The sequence below is a fragment of the Scyliorhinus torazame genome, chromosome 12, assembly GCF_047496885.1.
Source record: "Scyliorhinus torazame isolate Kashiwa2021f chromosome 12, sScyTor2.1, whole genome shotgun sequence".
NCBI classification, from domain to species: Eukaryota; Metazoa; Chordata; class Chondrichthyes; order Carcharhiniformes; family Scyliorhinidae; genus Scyliorhinus; species Scyliorhinus torazame.
The window spans coordinates 222593178-222610389 of NC_092718.1; the positions used below are offsets into that span (position 1 = coordinate 222593178).

The 17212-nt window shown below is 55.5% G+C and overlaps 1 protein-coding gene across 1 annotated transcript in view; it reads right to left on the reverse strand.

Moving 5' to 3' along the window:
- tekt1 (tektin 1) overlaps positions 1-17212 on the reverse strand; it is a 95736-nt gene that overhangs the window by 2358 nt on the left and 76166 nt on the right. The gene's annotated exons all lie outside the window — the stretch shown is intronic.

The following is a 17212-nucleotide window of genomic DNA, read 5'->3' on the forward strand; positions in this document are numbered from 1 at the left end:
AATGCTGGGTAACCTGGTGGGAAGGGACAGCTTCGCCAACCCATCAGAAATCGACAGAGGGGCAGCACGGTGGCACAGCGGTTAGTATTGCTGCCTACGGCGCTGAGGACCCGGGTTCAAATCTCGCGTGGCTGGTTTGAAAAAGTGGCTCTGTCTCTGCTGGGCTCATCCGTCAGGTAGCGATCGTTGGCCTTGAACTTGGCTGTCTGGTCGTTATGCTGCAATTGGGTGGCCCAGGCCAGATCCAAAAGAGACAGAACACATGGCGGTGTCCTCTTTTTATCCCTCTGGGATTTCGCGCTCTTTGGGGCGGTCCTTAATCTTGGACCAAATAGTTCGACAGGGCTCTGATCACTGTCTTCGATTTTGGCCAATAAAGGGGCGGGTGCCTTGATAGCTGGGCGGGTCCTTAGCGGTCATTGTCCTTGGCAGTCGGGCTTTCTGAGTAAAGGGAGTGTCGCCGATCAGTCTGTGGCTGTACCGGTCTCTTGAGTGCAGTCCTATTGTTCTGGGGAAATGGGCCATTAGAATGCAAACGAGCGGGGGTTTTGATCAGGTCTAGCTACCTGTGTTTCAAATACACAGAAGCTCTGTATCTGTCTGAGTCCTGCGTTGGCCATAATTCCCATGGTCCTTTGCAGGCGGCCACCTCAGGTGGCTACATCCCGTCCTCTTGATCCTGAACGCGAAGCGTGGTAGATCACACTGTTGATCCGTTATCATCCTTGGTGTGCCAGTCACCCTTGGTCAAGGCCAGGTTCTGCACTACTCTGTCCTATATATTGGGGCATTTACCTAATTCCATTAACACATCACAAATTATTAATTTCTAACGGGTCACTACAAAACATTTCACTATTAAACATTTAACTTATCCGCACAATTGAATCTCTAACTAACACTCTCTAAACTACTCTTATGTTGCTGGTAAATATCAAAAAGAACGTATGTACAGTACAAAAATTTTAAAACAGCAGCATTACATTTCTACTTAATCCAGCAAAGTTTACAGAGGTACATGGTTATAATTCTTACAGCAGGAAATTCAGTTTTGTGGAATGCCGAAAAAGGGGGATCGGACTGTATATATCGGGAATGAGGAGGCTTTTGCTCGCCATTTACGGAGTCGAAGTGTCTGAATGACACTGCAGATTATTGCAATTACTAGAAGGGCCTCTACTGTGTATGAAAGGGGGTTCCATTTGGCAATGTTTTCGCACCAAGTGGGGGTTTCGGTGTCTATCTCCATGTTTGGTGTAGTGTCCGGGCTAGGGGTGTCATGTTGTGTGGTGGTATTCGGGGCTGCTGTAGTGTGCATTAAAATAGTTTGTTGCGCACGCAATTGCAGGAGTCCAGCGAAGATCAAAACGTTTGTCAGCGGTCCTTGCTTCATCTTGTCGTCCGTGTTCCGTGTGATGCTGGGGGTGCAAGCAGAATATCTGTTATCATCTTCGGTTAATATCTCGTTTTACTTGTCTATCTCTCCTTAATCCAATTTCCCATTATGATCGTCACCATGTGTGACTCCCTCATTAAATAACGTTTTGAGAGACAAGAAATACCACTTTTCAAAGTACAGAGGCTCTCGCAGCTTGTGGTCGACGCGGGGAGTGGGCGGACAATTTCTCCGTCCAGTCTTTTCTTTACGACAACCATTGACGGTTCAGGCTCGTCTTTACCGGCCGAATTTCAGGGCGGCCAGTTTTATATGTTTGTTGGCCGCAATCACATTTGGGCTGGGGTGTAACGAGCATATGGAGTCGGTGTAGTGTGACCAAAGAAGAGAGAAACAAAAATGAAGTGGCCTTGCTGAGGTGTCCCTGCCAGGAGAAGTGGTGGATAAGCGCTCACAGTTTGCATGGGACAGCTGGGACCTTGTAGCTGCTGTGGGTGGTGTTCTCTTTCATATCTGGGGGCTAGTCCAGCTGGGGGTGGGGATCTCCTGCAATCTCGGGCGAAGTGTCCTGACTGCCTACAGTTGTAACATGACCCCCGGGGCACGTACGGTGGAGCAGGCTCTCTGGTGGATTGCTCCCTTGGGTTTGGTTCCCTGGGATATTGGACTTCTCCCCTACCCTCGTTTATGCATGCGGGTCCCTGGCTAATCCTAAGTGGGTGCATGTTTGCTTCGAACTCGTCCTGATCTGTCTGTCTGTGTAGGGATTGTTCCCATGATCTAAAGAGTCATTTTAATACCCACACTTCATTGTGTGTGTGGTCTGCGGGGTCGTAATTCCCACAAGCCTTTTGGCCTGCTTCTGTGGCATGTGAGACTAAAGTGCGGGACCATTTAGTGGTGTCATCCTCACTTAAGTGTGTGCGGTTCAAATCCCCAAATGCTGCCTTAAAATGGATCCAAAGGCGACCTGCAAATGCGGTCGGATGTGATTTGTTATGTTGTAGGTGTAACATAAGCGGCTTCCTTGTGGTGCTCTTGACAAAGGAAGGTTCAGACGTGGAGATAACTTCAACACGTTTATTGGTTGAGTGTGTGTGTGTGTGATGTTTCTGGTGCTCTCTCTAGTGTCTAGCTAGCCTACATGCATTTACATTGATGCACATCACCACATCCCCCCTTTTTTATATGTTACATATTTTCTGTACACTTTGAGAAAATTGAACAAAGAACAGGTAGATAAGGTAAGGTATACAAGTCATGGGAACAGAGATTAAACAATAAGTCCAAATCATTCGTGTGAGTCCAAAAACCATCAATCATCATGGTCAAGTGTCTCTTGGTTATGAACGGCATCAACCTCCCTGTGCCACAGGAACCAAGAAATGGTCAAATCACTTCGCTGTCTGATTTGGAGTCCCTTTCTTTTTTTGCTGTTTGTGATGGTGCTGTCGGAGGGCATCTTGTAGCTGATGAGGTGTTGACGTTGAAGAGGTACCATCAACAGTATCATTCGAGGTCATGGATGTGCCATATGTTGAAGTTGGATAAGTCTGCACATACTGGTTCTGGCCACATGCTGTGCAGGAAGGGTGGTCCTGCTGAGAACCGTTGAAGCTTGTCGAATTGGAAACAGAATTGCTGCTCGCATAAATACCTGGTGATGGTGTGAAACTAGAACCTTGCATCTGATAGGAATATGCCGTCTGGCCAGGCTGGGGTGTAGCAAATCCTGGGCTGTAACTAAGGAATCCAGTCTGTATTGCAGATTGCGCCTGCGGTAGTCCTCCTTCGGTCTTGATTCCATTACTGGGCAATCCGTAGTGCTGGCCTGTTTGAGAATATGCTGCATAGACTGCTGGCTGCTGCATGCCTGAATACTGGGTTTGTCCAGCATGAGCTGTCATTGGCTGCACTGCTGGTGTGGAAAACATGTGTGGATATAGCTGTGGTGAATATTGGTGTATTCCTCTTGGACTGTAGCCGCTGCTTGTTATTACTGACCCAGTGTAATTGTTAAGTGATCCATCTCCTGTCGTTGTGGCATCTGCTGTCACCCTGAGCGTGCCATCACTGAGGTTGCGGCACTCCCTATCTGGAGTAAAGTCCGGCTTACATGAATCAGAGTTGGCGTTTGGTTGCCCCCCATCTGGAGTCTGGTCTGTTTTAACTGAGTCAGTGTTGGTTTGTTGATGCTCCCCATCCGGAGTCTTAGCAGGTTCACTGGAGTCAGCTGAGATTTCTTGAAGCTGCACGTCTGGAGTCGGAACATGCAGGAATGCATTGACTTGTGGAGAGGTTCGAGCGAATGAGGGTGGAAGTATTGTGGAGTCACGAGAGTCACCAGTGGTCTCACAGTGATCGTCGAGTTGCCTCTGTACACACCAGCTGAGGTCTGTCACTTTGCACATCTTGCATGGGAAGTGAGATGCTGTCGTCACTCGTCTCACATACCGTGGGTAGATCCTCAGTAGCTGCTTGTTCTTCACTTGGGTTGGGTAAATTGTCAGAGTCTTCATCTGGTGGTGCAAACAATGTGGGTGGACTGTCGTTGTCTTGCTGTTGTCCTTCATTTGGGCTTGGGACAGTCATCGTCGCTTTGTCCTTCATTGTAGCATGATAGACCGTCATGGTCGTCCTGCTGTGCACTGGAGCGTGGTAGACTGTCATAGTCTTCTTGCTGTTTACTTGAGCATGGCAGACTTGCATCATCTGCCGCTAGTTGGTCAGAGGAGGTTGCTAGACCCTCATGGTCTTGTTCCTGCAAGGACTGCGCTCTGGAGTCTTGCGTTTCTGCAATTGTGGAGTCTGTCCACGAGCTCGCTGCGGAGGCTTGTGACACTGGAGTCACTTCTTGTTCATGCAAGGACTGCTGCGTGGAGTCATGCATGTCTTCTTTTGTAGAGTTGGGAACCCTGAGCGGTGCGTGGACCACGCTCTGTGTGGCAGCAGGCCGCTCTCTGTGGGCGTGTACCACTCTCTGTCTCTTGGTTTCAGGCTGCAGCATCATCCTGCACTCACGAGTCGGGATGTCATATCTGCTGGGCTGAATATCCTCAAATCCGAAGAACGAATCCGCGTCTGCGTCGGATTCAATACGGGGGTCGCCAATGTGCAACACGTCTAGTTGCGGTTCGGATTTGGTACTGGGGTAGTCTCCCAAGGTGAAAGGTTCGTCTGAGTCGTTGTGTTCTAGGACCATCTCATCACTGTTTGTGTCGGAGCTGGCATTGGGCTCGCGAGGTCCAGAGAAAATGTAAAGGTCGGTGTCGAAGTATTCACGGTCGGAATCATCGGTTTGGGCGTAGGTAACTGCTTGTTGCAGGGTTCTTCGGAGGTTAATTTCATTTCCTGGTTCAATCTGAGGCATTGTGCTGTCATTCCAGGTGAAGGAAGGTTGTTTTACAGCTTTAAAAGATTTTTTCTTTGATTTGGGACGTTTCCCCTTTAAATGGCCGTGGCCCGGGGCCTCTGATGTCATGACGGATGTGACATCATATGTAGGAAGCGTTTGCACATGCGCATATCGCTGTTCCTGTACCGGGGGCCGTTTTCATGATTGCGCATGTGCGGCGTCTCGCGCAACTGCGCAAGTGCAGTCCCTTTAGAAAGATGGCCGCCAACCAAAATCGTTCTCTGCTCGGGGATCTCGGCCTCGTGGTGAGTACTGGCGCTTCTCTTACCTTTTCTTGCTGGGTGGAGTGTGTTTTCCTCACAGTATTTGCCGAATTTGCCCAGGACTGCCTGGGAGTCGCTCCTGTTTTGCCCCTTGGAGAACTTGAATTTTTAAAAGATTTCTTCTGCTCTGGCACCGGCGATGGTGAGCAGAAGCTCTGTCTTTTCAGCATCGGCCACTTCTTCTAGTTCGGCTGCCACCAGGAAGATTTCAAACTTTTGCCGGAATGCCCGCCAGTTTCCGCGGAGATCGCCGTGGCACTGGAGCTGCTGCGGAACCCGGACCTCGAACATCTTGCCTGGATATCGTTGCTGGTTGTCACTGTATGCTGAGGTATGGCGATCGGGATTGAAACAGTTCACTGCTGGTACCATGATTTGTTATGTTGTCGGTGTAACATAAGCGGCTTCCTTGTGGTGCTCTTGACAAAGGAAGGTTCAGACATGGAGATAACTTCAACACGTTTATTAAACTATTCACACTTCTATTACTTGGGTTCGACACTACTGCTAATCCTACTATAGCTACCCAGACTGACTAACCAGTTGCTGCAATCCACGTGGTGGGTGTAATATTGAATCAACCCTGTGTCTCTACTCACTGACTGTCTCCACTGGAAAGAGGCAGATCATGTGTGTGGTGTCCTTTATATATGGGTTGGTGTAATGCCCCCCTGTGGTCGTGTCACCTCTGTGTGTATCGTGAATGTCCATTGGTCGTGTCCTATCTAACTGATCTATTGGTTGAGTGTGTGTGATGTTTCTGGTGCTCCCTCTTGTGTCTAGCTAGCCTACATACATTTACATTGATGCACATCAGCACAGGATGCTCTCCCTTCTTTTGCCTATAGTGGTTTAAACCCTCGACTGGATCTCCTTTGTTATATCCGATTGCATCTAAAATGGCCGTTTTCATTTTCTGTAGGGTTCCTCCCGCTACATTCTGGGGTTCAGGGAAAGCTGATCTTACGGACTAGCTAAGGCTCATAACTATGAGTTTGACTTCCTCTCTCTCGTCTAGGCCGTACATAACTTTTTGTTGGCGCATCGCCTCAAAGAAGTTGGGGGGTCTGCGGTGGGCTGGAATGGACTGATTTTCGGACAAGCCTCGCTCAACTGGGTTATGGATAGTGGGGGGGTGTAAACGCAATCCGGCTCCTCCTGATCCGAGGCCTTGCGCTGTGTGGTAACCGGATTCATGGGGAGGGGGGGGGGCTGCTGCCTGTGCAGTCGGTGGTGACGGTGCTTTCCTTTTCGGGGCCTGGGGGCCTCGATTCTGATTCCCTGTATCCTCAACATATCTCTGGGCGGTTTCATTTAGTTCTTGCCAATCGGGGGCATCTTCCTCACCTAAATTCTATAATACCTCAATCCATTCCACACTGAAAGCAGTGACTGTAATTTCTCCATCTGTTGTCTGCATTTCGCGTGGTCTATTCTGCTCTGTCTCTGTTCTTTCATGGAGCTGTGGAGCGCTCGCAAAGCTGCTTTTAAATCCACACATTGACTCGTTAACTGTGCTACCTGCTGTTCTGTCTCTTCTCGTACCAAAATTGCGCGCTGTGCGTCTTGGTAGGCTTTATCGTACTGGGTCTAAAAGCTGCTGAGGTGAACTAAACAAAATTGGTGTGCTCGTTTCACATCCGCCACCTCCTTATCCTTAGCTGCCAACTGTTCCCGGAGTTGCTCGATTATCTTTTCACTTTCACTATTGTTTCCCTCATTCTTCTCGTCTTTCTCAACTAGCTGCCTACGGAGCGTCCTCACGACCTCCTCTGTGCCTCGCAACTGTGCCAAACAGGACACTATTGCCATCGGCTTTCGGACCTTTGCTGCATTTTTCTTGTGGACCTCACTTAGATTGTCCCACCAAGCTTGTCCTATGCTTCCTGGACCTGACTCACCATTCGCACAAAAATTGGACCATCCTTTCCCCTTCAAATACTTCCTCAACTCTTCCTCCCATATGGGGCACTGCTCTGCTCTGTTGGTCGCTGCGACCTCGGCTTCCTGTGGGTTCATTAAACGTCCCATCGCTTTTGTGGCCATTGCTTCTAATAATTCTTTTGCTCTTCCTCTAATATCTCTTGCTCTACTTTTATCTTCTCTTTCCCTACCTTTAATTTGGGACAGGGGAATAAGGCGGCGATTTGAACAGCGGGTATGGCCTAAGCTATTTTCTGGTTCACAATTCCCTCGATAGTTTTGACACAATCTGACGAGTTTACCTTATATCCCTGTTAGTACGCCTGCAGGTTAGTACACACATGGTTTACCAGGGAAGTGAAATGGTTTACCAGGGAAGTGGAATCTCTTGTTAAGAGGAAGAAGGAGGCCTATGTGAAGATGAAGTGTGAAGTTTCGGTTGGGGCGATGGATAGTTACAAGGTAGCGAGGAAGGATCTAAAGAGAGAGCTAAGACGAGCAAGGAGGGGACATGAGAAGTATTTGGCAGGAAGGATCAAGGAAAACCCAAAAGCTTTCTATAGGTATGTCAGGAATAAGCGAATGACTAGGGAAAGAGTAGGACCAGTCAAGGACAGGGATGGGAAATTGTGTGTGGAGTCTGAAGAGATAGGCGAGATACTAAATGAATATTTTTCGTCAGTATTCACTCAGGAAAAAGATAATGTTGTGGAGGAGAATGCTGAGCCCCAGGCTAATAGAATAGATGGCATTGAGGTACGTAGGGAAGAGGTGTTGGCAATTCTGGACAGGCTGAAAATAGATAAGTCCCCGGGACCTGATGGGATTTATCCTAGGATTCTATGGGAGGCCTTTGGCTTTGATTTTTATGTCATCATTGGCTACAGGAATAGTGCCAGAGGACTGGAGGACAGCAAATGTGGTCCCTTTGTTCAAAAAGGGGAGCAGAGACAACCCCGGCAACTATAGACCGGTGAGCCTCACGTCTGTAGTGGGTAAAGTCTTGGAGGGGATTATAAGGGACAAGATTTATAATCATCTAGATAGGAATGATATGATCAGGGATAGTCAGCATGGCTTTGTGAAGGGTAGGTCATGCCTCACAAACCTTATTGAGTTCTTTGAGAAGGTGACTGAACAGGTAGACGAGGGTAGAGCAGTTGATGTGGTGTATATGGATTTCAGCAAAGCGTTTGATAAGGTTCCCCACGGTAGGCTATTGCAAAAAATACGGAGGCTGGGGATTAAGGGTGATTTAGAGATGTGGATCAGAAATTGGCTAGCTGAAAGAAGACAGAGGGTGGTGGTTGATGGGAAATGTTCAGAATGGAGTACAGTCACAAGTGGAGTACCACAAGGATCTGTTCTGGGGCCGTTGCTGTTTGTCATTTTTATCAATGACCTAGAGGAAGGCACAGAAGGGTGGGTGAGTAAATTTGCAGATGATACTAAAGTCGGTGGTGTTGTCGATAGTGTGGAAGGATGTAGCAGGTTACAGAGGGATATAGATAAGCTGCAGAGCTGGGCTGAGAGGTGGCAAATGGAGTTTAATGTAGAGAAGTGTGAGGTGATTCACTTTGGAAGGAATAACAGGAATGCGGAATATTTGGCTAATGGTAAAGTTCTTGAAAGTGTGGCTGAGCAGAGGGATCTAGGTGTCCATGTACATAGATCCCTGAAAGTTGCCACCCAGGTTGATAGGGTTGTGAAGAAGGCCTATGGAGTGTTGGCCTTTATTGGTAGAGGGATTGAGTTCCGGAGTCGGGAGGTCATGTTGCAGCTGTACAGAACTCTGGTCCGGCCGCATTTGGAGTATTGCGTACAGTTCTGGTCACCGCATTATAGGAAGGACGTGGAGGCTTTGGAGCGGGTGCAGAGGAGATTTACCAGGATGTTGCCTGGTATGGAGGGAAAATCTTATGAGGAAAGGCTGACGGACTTGAGGTTGTTTTCGTTGGAGAGAAGAAGGTTAAGAGGAGACTTAATGGAGGCATACAAAATGATCAGGGGGTTGGATAGGGTGGACAGTGAGAGCCTTCTCCCGCGGATGGATATGGTTGGCACGAGGGGACATAACTTTAAACTGAGGGGTAATAGATATAGGACAGAGGTCAGAGGTAGGTTCTTTACGCAAAGAGTAGTGAGGCCGTGAAATGCCCTACCTGCTACAGTAGTGAACTCGCCAACATTGAGGGCATTTAAAAGTTTATTGGATAAACATATGGATGATAATGGCATAGTGTAGGTTAGATGGCTTTTGTTTCGGTGCAACATCGTGGGCCGAAGGGCCTGTACTGCGCTGTATTGTTCTATGTTCTATGTTCTATGTTCTATGTTCTATCCGAAATTCAGTGATTTGGTCGATATGGACTTGCACTTGTGGTTCTTTCTCTTTCTCGCAATTGGATTTCAAAGTTTGTGTTCTCTCGGAGTGACAAAGTCACTTTGAATCGAATCCCATCAGAGTTCGCCAATAATGTTGCCAATGGGAATACTATCCCACCAGCGTCACCAATAATGTTGCTCTTTAGAGTCGCCAATATGATACTGAGGCTCTTTTTATGATATGATGTTATGTCCTAACAGCGTCGCCAATACTGTGGGTGTTTCTATTTCTCTTGCTGAACCACAAGACTTTCCCCTATATCGGTCAAATGACCACACAACCAGTTAGACAGTTCAAGTTCAAAGATGGTTTATTTACACACAAGGGTTACTTCGACATGCAAGCACAATATACTACGAGTTAAACTACACCCATCAGCTACAATAACCTATACTTAACTTCAGGGCGACCAGCACTGTGCAAATGGATAAGGCCTTTATCTGGATTTCACTTGGCTGGTTCGAAGAAAGTGGCTCTGTCTCTGCTGGGCTCATCCGTCAGGTAGCGATCGTTGGTCTTGAACTTGGCTGGCTGTTCCTGCTGCAATTGGATTGGCACAGGCCAGATCCAAAAGAGACAGAACACATGGCTGTGTCCTCTTTTAATCCCTCTGGGATTTCGCGCTCTTTGGGGCGGTCCTTAACCTTGGACCCAATAGTTCGACAGGGCTCTGATCACTCTCTTCGATTTCGGCCAATAAAGGGGCGGGAGCCTTGATAGCTGGGCGGGTCCTTAGCGGTCATTGTCCTTGGCAGTTGGGCTTTCTAGGTAAAGGGAGTGGCGCCGATCAGTCTGTGGCTGTATCGGTTGCTTGATTGGAGTTCTATTGTCCTGGGAAAATGGGCCATTGAAATCCAAAATAACGGGGGTTTCGATCAGGCCTGGTTACCTGTGTTTCAGATACACATAGGCTCTGTATCTGTCTGAGTCCTGGGTTGGCCATAATTCCCATGGTCCTTTGCAGGTAGCCATCTCAGATGGCTACACCCCCACAACCCAAAGATGTGCAGGGTAGGTGGATTGGCCACGCTAAATTGCCCCTTAATTGGAAAAAATAATTGGGAACTCAATTTTTTATTTAAAAAAAAAGAAATTGACAAGAGCTGACCGATCGCTCCGACCATAGCCCAAAACCGGGGAACAACCGAGGGCGATAATAGCACCGGGATCCATGCAGGAGAGAGAGGCCGCGGAACATCCCCCGCGAGGGGTAAGGCTCCGGGGGGTGCGGGGGGTTAGACAACGGGTACGGAGGGATAACTAGGGGAAGAAATAGGGGGAAGAGAGGGGGATTAGCTATGGGCTTGGGGGGAGGAGGGGGGGGGGGAGAAGGCAGGGATGTGGGGGCAGAGGGAAGAGAAAAGGGAGAGATAGGTGAAGAAAGATGGGGGGCATGAGACTGGCTACAACAGGCCACATGTTGGCGAACAAAATGACGCCGCTAGCAACCATTTTGGAGGGTCCCTGGACAAAGGGAAACCCCACAGTGCAGGGGCGCGTCTACCAGGCAAGTATCCCACAGGAACGGGGGGATTAATAACCCCCCCCATCAGGATAGTCACCTGGAACGTCAGAGACTTAAAGGCCCAATGAAAAGATTCAGAACCTTCGCCCACCTGAGAAACATGAAAGCCGACATAGGTACATCCCTTGAAGGAAAACTAAGAGAGCAGAACCGGCTGTGGAACGGGAGAGAGCCGGACCCACTGTGGAACGGGAGAGAGCCGGACCCACTGTGGAACGGGAGAGAGCCGGACCCACTGTGGAACGGGAGAGAGCCGGAACGGCTGTGGAACGGGAGAGAGCCGGACCCACTGTGGAACGGGAGAGAGCCGGACCCACTGTGGAACGGGAGAGAGCCGGACCGGCTGTGGAACGGGAGAGAGCCGGACCCACTGTGGAACGGGAGAGAGCCGGACCCACTGTGGAACGGGAGAGAGCCGGACCCACTGTGGAACGGGAGAGAGCCGGACCGGCTGTGGAACGGGAGAGAGCCGGACCGGCTGTGGAACGGGAGAGAGCCGGACCGGCTGTGGAACGGGAGAGAGCCGGACCGGCTGTGGAACGGGAGAGAGCCGGACCGGCTGTGGAACGGGAGAGAGCCGGACCGGCTTTGGAACGGGAGAGAGCCGGACCGGCTGTGGAACGGGAGAGAGCCGGACCGGCTGTGGAACGGGAGAGAGCCGGACCGGCTTTGGAACGGGAGAGAGCCGGACCGGCTGTGGAACGGGAGAGAGCCGGACCGGCTGTGGAACGGGAGAGAGCCGGACCGGCTGTGGAACGGGAGAGAGCCGGACCGGCTGTGGAACGGGAGAGAGCCGGACCGGCTGTGGAACGGGAGAGAGTCGGACCCGCTGTGGAACGGGAGAGAGCCGGACCGGCTGTGGAACGGGAGAGAGCCGGACCCACTGTGGAACGGGAGAGAGCCGGACCCGCTGTGGAACGGGAGAGAGCCGGACCGGCTGTGGAACGGGAGAGAGCCGGACCCACTGTGGAACGGGAGAGAGCCGGACCGGCTGTGGAACGGGAGAGAGCCGGACCGGCTGTGGAACGGGAGAGAGCCGGACCCACTGTGGAACGGGAGAGAGCCGGACCCGCTGTGGAACGGGAGAGAGCCGGACCCGCTGTGGAACGGGAGAGAGCCGGACCGGCTGTGGAACGGGAGAGAGCCGGACCGGCTGTGGAACGGGAGAGAGCCGGACCCGCTGTGGAACGGGAGAGAGCCGGACCCACTGTGGAACGGGAGAGAGCCGGACCGGCTGTGGAACGGGAGAGAGCCGGACCGGCTGTGGAACGAGAGAGAGCCGGACCCACTGTGGAACGGGAGAGAGCCGGACCCACTGTGGAACGGGAGAGAGCCGGACCGGCTGTGGAACGGGAGAGAGCCGGACCGGCTGTGGAACGGGAGAGAGCCGGACCGGCTGTGGAACGGGAGAGAGCCGGACCGGCTGTGGAACGGGAGAGAGCCGGACCGGCTGTGGAACGGGAGAGAGCCGGACCGGCTGTGGAACGGGAGAGAGCCGGACCGGCTGTGGAACGGGAGAGAGCCGGACCGGCTGTGGAACGGGAGAGAGCCGGACCGGCTGTGGAACGGGAGAGAGCCGGACCCGCTGTGGAACGGGAGAGAGCCGGACCCGCTGTGGAACGGGAGAGAGCCGGACCGGCTGTGGAACGGGAGAGAGCCGGACCGGCTGTGGAACGAGAGAGAGCCGGACCCACTGTGGAACGGGAGAGAGCCGGACCCGCTGTGGAACGGGAGAGAGCCGGACCGGCTGTGGAACGGGAGAGAGCCGGACCGGCTGTGGAACGGGAGAGAGCCGGACCGGCTGTGGAACGGGAGAGAGCCGGACCGGCTGTGGAACGGGAGAGAGCCGGACCGGCTGTGGAACGGGAGAGAGCCGGACCGGCTGTGGAACGGGAGAGAGCCGGACCCGCTGTGGAACGGGAGAGAGCCGGTCCCACTGTGGAACGGGAGAGAGCCGGACCCGCTGTGGAACGGGAGAGAGCCGGACCGGCTGTGGAACGGGAGAGAGCCGGACCGGCTGTGGAACGGGAGAGAGCCGGACCGGCTGTGGAACGGGAGAGAGCCGGACCGGCTGTGGAACGGGAGAGAGCCGGACCGGCTGTGGAACGGGAGAGAGCCGAACCCACTGTGGAACGGGAGAGAGCCGGACCGGCTGTGGAACGGGAGAGAGCCGGACCCACTGTGGAACGGGAGAGAGTCGGACCCGCTGTGGAACGGGAGAGAGCCGGACCCGCTGTGGAACGGGAGAGAGCCGGACCCGCTGTGGAACGGGAGAGAGCCGGACCCACTGTGGAACGGGAGAGAGCCGGACCGGCTGTGGAACGGGAGAGAGCCGGACCCACTGTGGAACGGGAGAGAGCCGGACCCGCTGTGGAACGGGAGAGAGTCGGACCGGCTGTGGAACGGGAGAGAGCCGGACCCTCTGTGGAACGGGAGAGAGCCGGACCGGCTGTGGAACAGGAGAGAGCCGGACCGACTGTGGAACGGGAGAGAGCCGGACCGGCTGTGGAACGGGAGAGAGTCGGACCCGCTGTGGAACGGGAGAGAGCCGGACCGGCTGTGGAACGGGAGAGAGCCGGACCCACTGTGGAACGGGAGAGAGCCGGACCCGCTGTGGAACGGGAGAGAGCCGGACCGGCTGTGGAACGGGAGAGAGCCGGACCCACTGTGGAACGGGAGAGAGCCGGACCGGCTGTGGAACGGGAGAGAGCCGGACCGGCTGTGGAACGGGAGAGAGCCGGACCCACTGTGGAACGGGAGAGAGCCGGACCCACTGTGGAACGGGAGAGAGCCGGACCGGCTGTGGAACGGGAGAGAGCCGGACCGGCTATGGAACGGGAGAGAGCCGGACCGGCTGTGGAACGGGAGAGAGCCGGACCCACTGTGGAACGGGAGAGAGCCGGACCGGCTATGGAACGGGAGAGAGCCGGACCGGCTGTGGAACGGGAGAGAGCCGGACCGGCTGTGGAACGGGAGAGAGCCGGACCCACTGTGGAACGGGAGAGAGCCGGACCCACTGTGGAACGGGAGAGAGCCGGACCGGCTGTGGAACGGGAGAGAGCCGGACCGGCTGTGGAACGGGAGAGAGCCGGACCGGCTATGGAACGGGAGAGAGCCGGACCGGCTGTGGAACGGGAGAGAGCCGGACCGGCTGTGGAACGGGAGAGAGCCGGACCCACTGTGGAACGGGAGAGAGCCGGACCGGCTGTGGAACGGGAGAGAGCCGGACCGGCTATGGAACGGGAGAGAGCCGGACCCGCTGTGGAACGGGAGAGAGCCGGACCGGCTGTGGAACGGGAGAGAGCCGGACCCACTGTGGAACGGGAGAGAGCCGGACCCACTGTGGAACGGGAGAGAGCCGGACCCACTGTGGAACGGGAGAGAGCCGGACCCACTGTGGAACGGGAGAGAGCCGGACCCGCTGTGGAACGGGAGAGAGCCGGACCCACTGTGGAACGGGAGAGAGTCGGACCCGCTGTGGAACGGGAGAGAGCCGGACCGGCTGTGGAACGGGAGAGAGTCGGACCCACTGTGGAACGGGAGAGAGCCGGACACACTGTGGAATGGGAGAGAGCCGGACCCACTGTGGAATGGGAGAGAGCCGGACCCACTGTGGAACGGGAGAGAGCCGGACCCACTGTGGAACGGGAGAGAGCCGGACCCACTGTGGAACGGGAGAGAGTCGGACCCGCTGTGGAACGGGAGAGAGCCGGACCCGCTGTGGAACGGGAGAGAACCGGACCCGCTGTGGAACGGGAGAGAGCCGGACCCGCTGTGGAACGGGAGAGAGCCGGACCCGCTGTGGAACGGGAGAGAGCCGGACCCATTGTGGAACGGGAGAGAGCCGGACCCTCTGTGGAACGGGAGAGAGCCGGACCGGCTGTGGAACGGGAGAGAGCCGGACCGGCTGTGGAACGGGAGAGAGCCGGACCCACTGTGGAACGGGAGAGAGCCGGACCCACTGTGGAACGGGAGAGAGCCGGACCGGCTGTGGAACGGGAGAGAGCCGGACCCACTGTGGAACGGGAGAGAGCCGGACCGGCTGTGGAACGGGAGAGAGCCGGACCGGCTGTGGAACGGGAGAGAGCCGGACCCACTGTGGAACAGGAGAGAGCCGGACCCATTGTGGAACGGGAGAGAGCCGGACCGGCTGTGGAACGGGAGAGAGCCGGACCGGCTGTGGAACGGGAGAGAGCCGGACCCACTGTGGAACGGGAGAGAGCCGGACCCATTGTGGAACGGGAGAGAGCCGGACCGACTGTGGAACGGGAGAGAGTCGGACCCACTGTGGAACGGGAGAGAGCCGGACACACTGTGGAATGGGAGAGAGCCGGACCCACTGTGGAACGGGAGAGAGCCGGACCGGCAGTGGAACGGGAGAGAGCCGGACCCACTGTGGAACGGAAGAGAGCCGGACCCACTGTGGAACGGGAGAGAGCCGGACCGGCTGTGGAACGGGAGAGAGCCGGACCGGCTGTGGAACGGGAGAGAGCCGGACCGGCTGTGGAACGGGAGAGAGCCGGACCGGCTGTGGAACGGGAGAGAGCCGGACCGGCTGTGGAACGGAAGAGAGCCGGACCCACTGTGGAACGGGAGAGAGCCGGACCCGCTGTGGAACGGGAGAGAGCCGGACCGGCTGTGGAACGGGAGAGAGCCGGACCGGCTGTGGAACGGGAGAGAGCCGGACCGGCTGTGGAACGGGAGAGAGCCGGACCGGGTGTGGAACGGGAGAGAGCCGGACCCGCTGTGGAACGGGAGAGAGCCGGACCCACTGTGGAACGGGAGAGAGCCGGACCCGCTGTGGAACGGGAGAGAGCCGGACTGGCTGTGGAACGGGAGAGAGCCGGACCCACTGTGGAACGGGAGAGAGCCGGACCCGCTGTAGAACGGGAGAGAGTCGGACCCACTGTGGAACGGGAGAGAGCCGGACCCATTGTGGAACGGGAGAGAGCCGGACCGGCTGTGGAACGGGTGAGAGCCGGACCGACTGTGGAACGGGAGAGAGCCGGACCCACTGTGGAACGGGAGAGAGCCGGACCGGCAGTGGAACGGGAGAGAGCCGGACCCACTGTGGAACGGAAGAGAGCCGGACCCACTGTGGAACGGGAGAGAGCCGGACCCGCTGTGGAACGGGAGAGAGCCGGACCCACTGTGGAACGGGAGAGAGCCGGACCCGCTGTGGAACGGGAGAGAGCCGGACTGGCTGTGGAACGGGAGAGAGCCGGACCCACTGTGGAACGGGAGAGAGCCGGACCCGCTGTAGAACGGGAGAGAGTCGGACCCACTGTGGAACGGGAGAGAGCCGGACCGGCTGTGGAACAGGAGAGAGCCGGACCGACTGTGGAACGGGAGAGAGCCGGTCCGGCTATGGAACGGGAGAGAGCCGGACCGACTGTGGAACGGGAGAGAGCCGGACCCGCTGTGGAACAGGAGAGAGCCGGACCCGCTGTGGAACGGGAGAGAGCCGGACCGGCTATGGAACGGGAGAGAGCCGGACCCACTGTGGAACGGGAGAGAGCCGGACCGGCTGTGGAACGGGAGAGAGCCGGACCGGCTATGGAACGGGAGAGAGCCGGACCCACTGTGGAACGGGAGAGAGCCGGACCGGCTGTGGAACGGGAGAGAGCCGGACCGGCTGTGGAACGGGAGAGAGCAGGACCCACTGTGGAACGGGAGAGAGCCGGACCCACTGTGGAACGGGAGAGAGCCGGACCCGCTGTGGAACGGGAGAGAGCCGGACCCACTGTGGAACGGGAGAGAGCCGGACCCACTGTGGAACGGGAGAGAGCCGCACCCGCTGTGGAACGGGAGAGAGCCGGACCGGCTGTGGAACGGGAGAGAGCCGGACCGGCTGTGGAACGGGAGAGAGCCGGACCCACTGTGGAACGGGAGAGAGCCGGACCGGCTATGGAACGGGAGAGAGCCGGACCCACTGTGGAACGGGAGAGAGCCGGACCGGCTGTGGAACGGGAGAGAGCCGGACCCACTGTGGAACGGGAGAGAGCCGGACCCACTGTGGAACGGGAGAGAGCCGGACCGGCTATGGAACGGGAGAGAGCCGGACCGGCTGTGGAACGGGAGAGAGCCGGACCGGCTGTGGAACGGGAGAGAGCCGGACCGGCTGTGGAACGGGAGAGAGCCGGACCCGCTGTGGAACGGGAGAGAGCCGGACCGGCTGTGGAACGGGAGAGAGCCGGACCGGCTGTGGAACGGGAGAGAGTCGGACCCACTGTGGAACGGGAGAGAGCCGGACCCACTGTGGAACGGGAGAGAGCCGGACCGGCTGTGGAACGGGAGAGAGCCG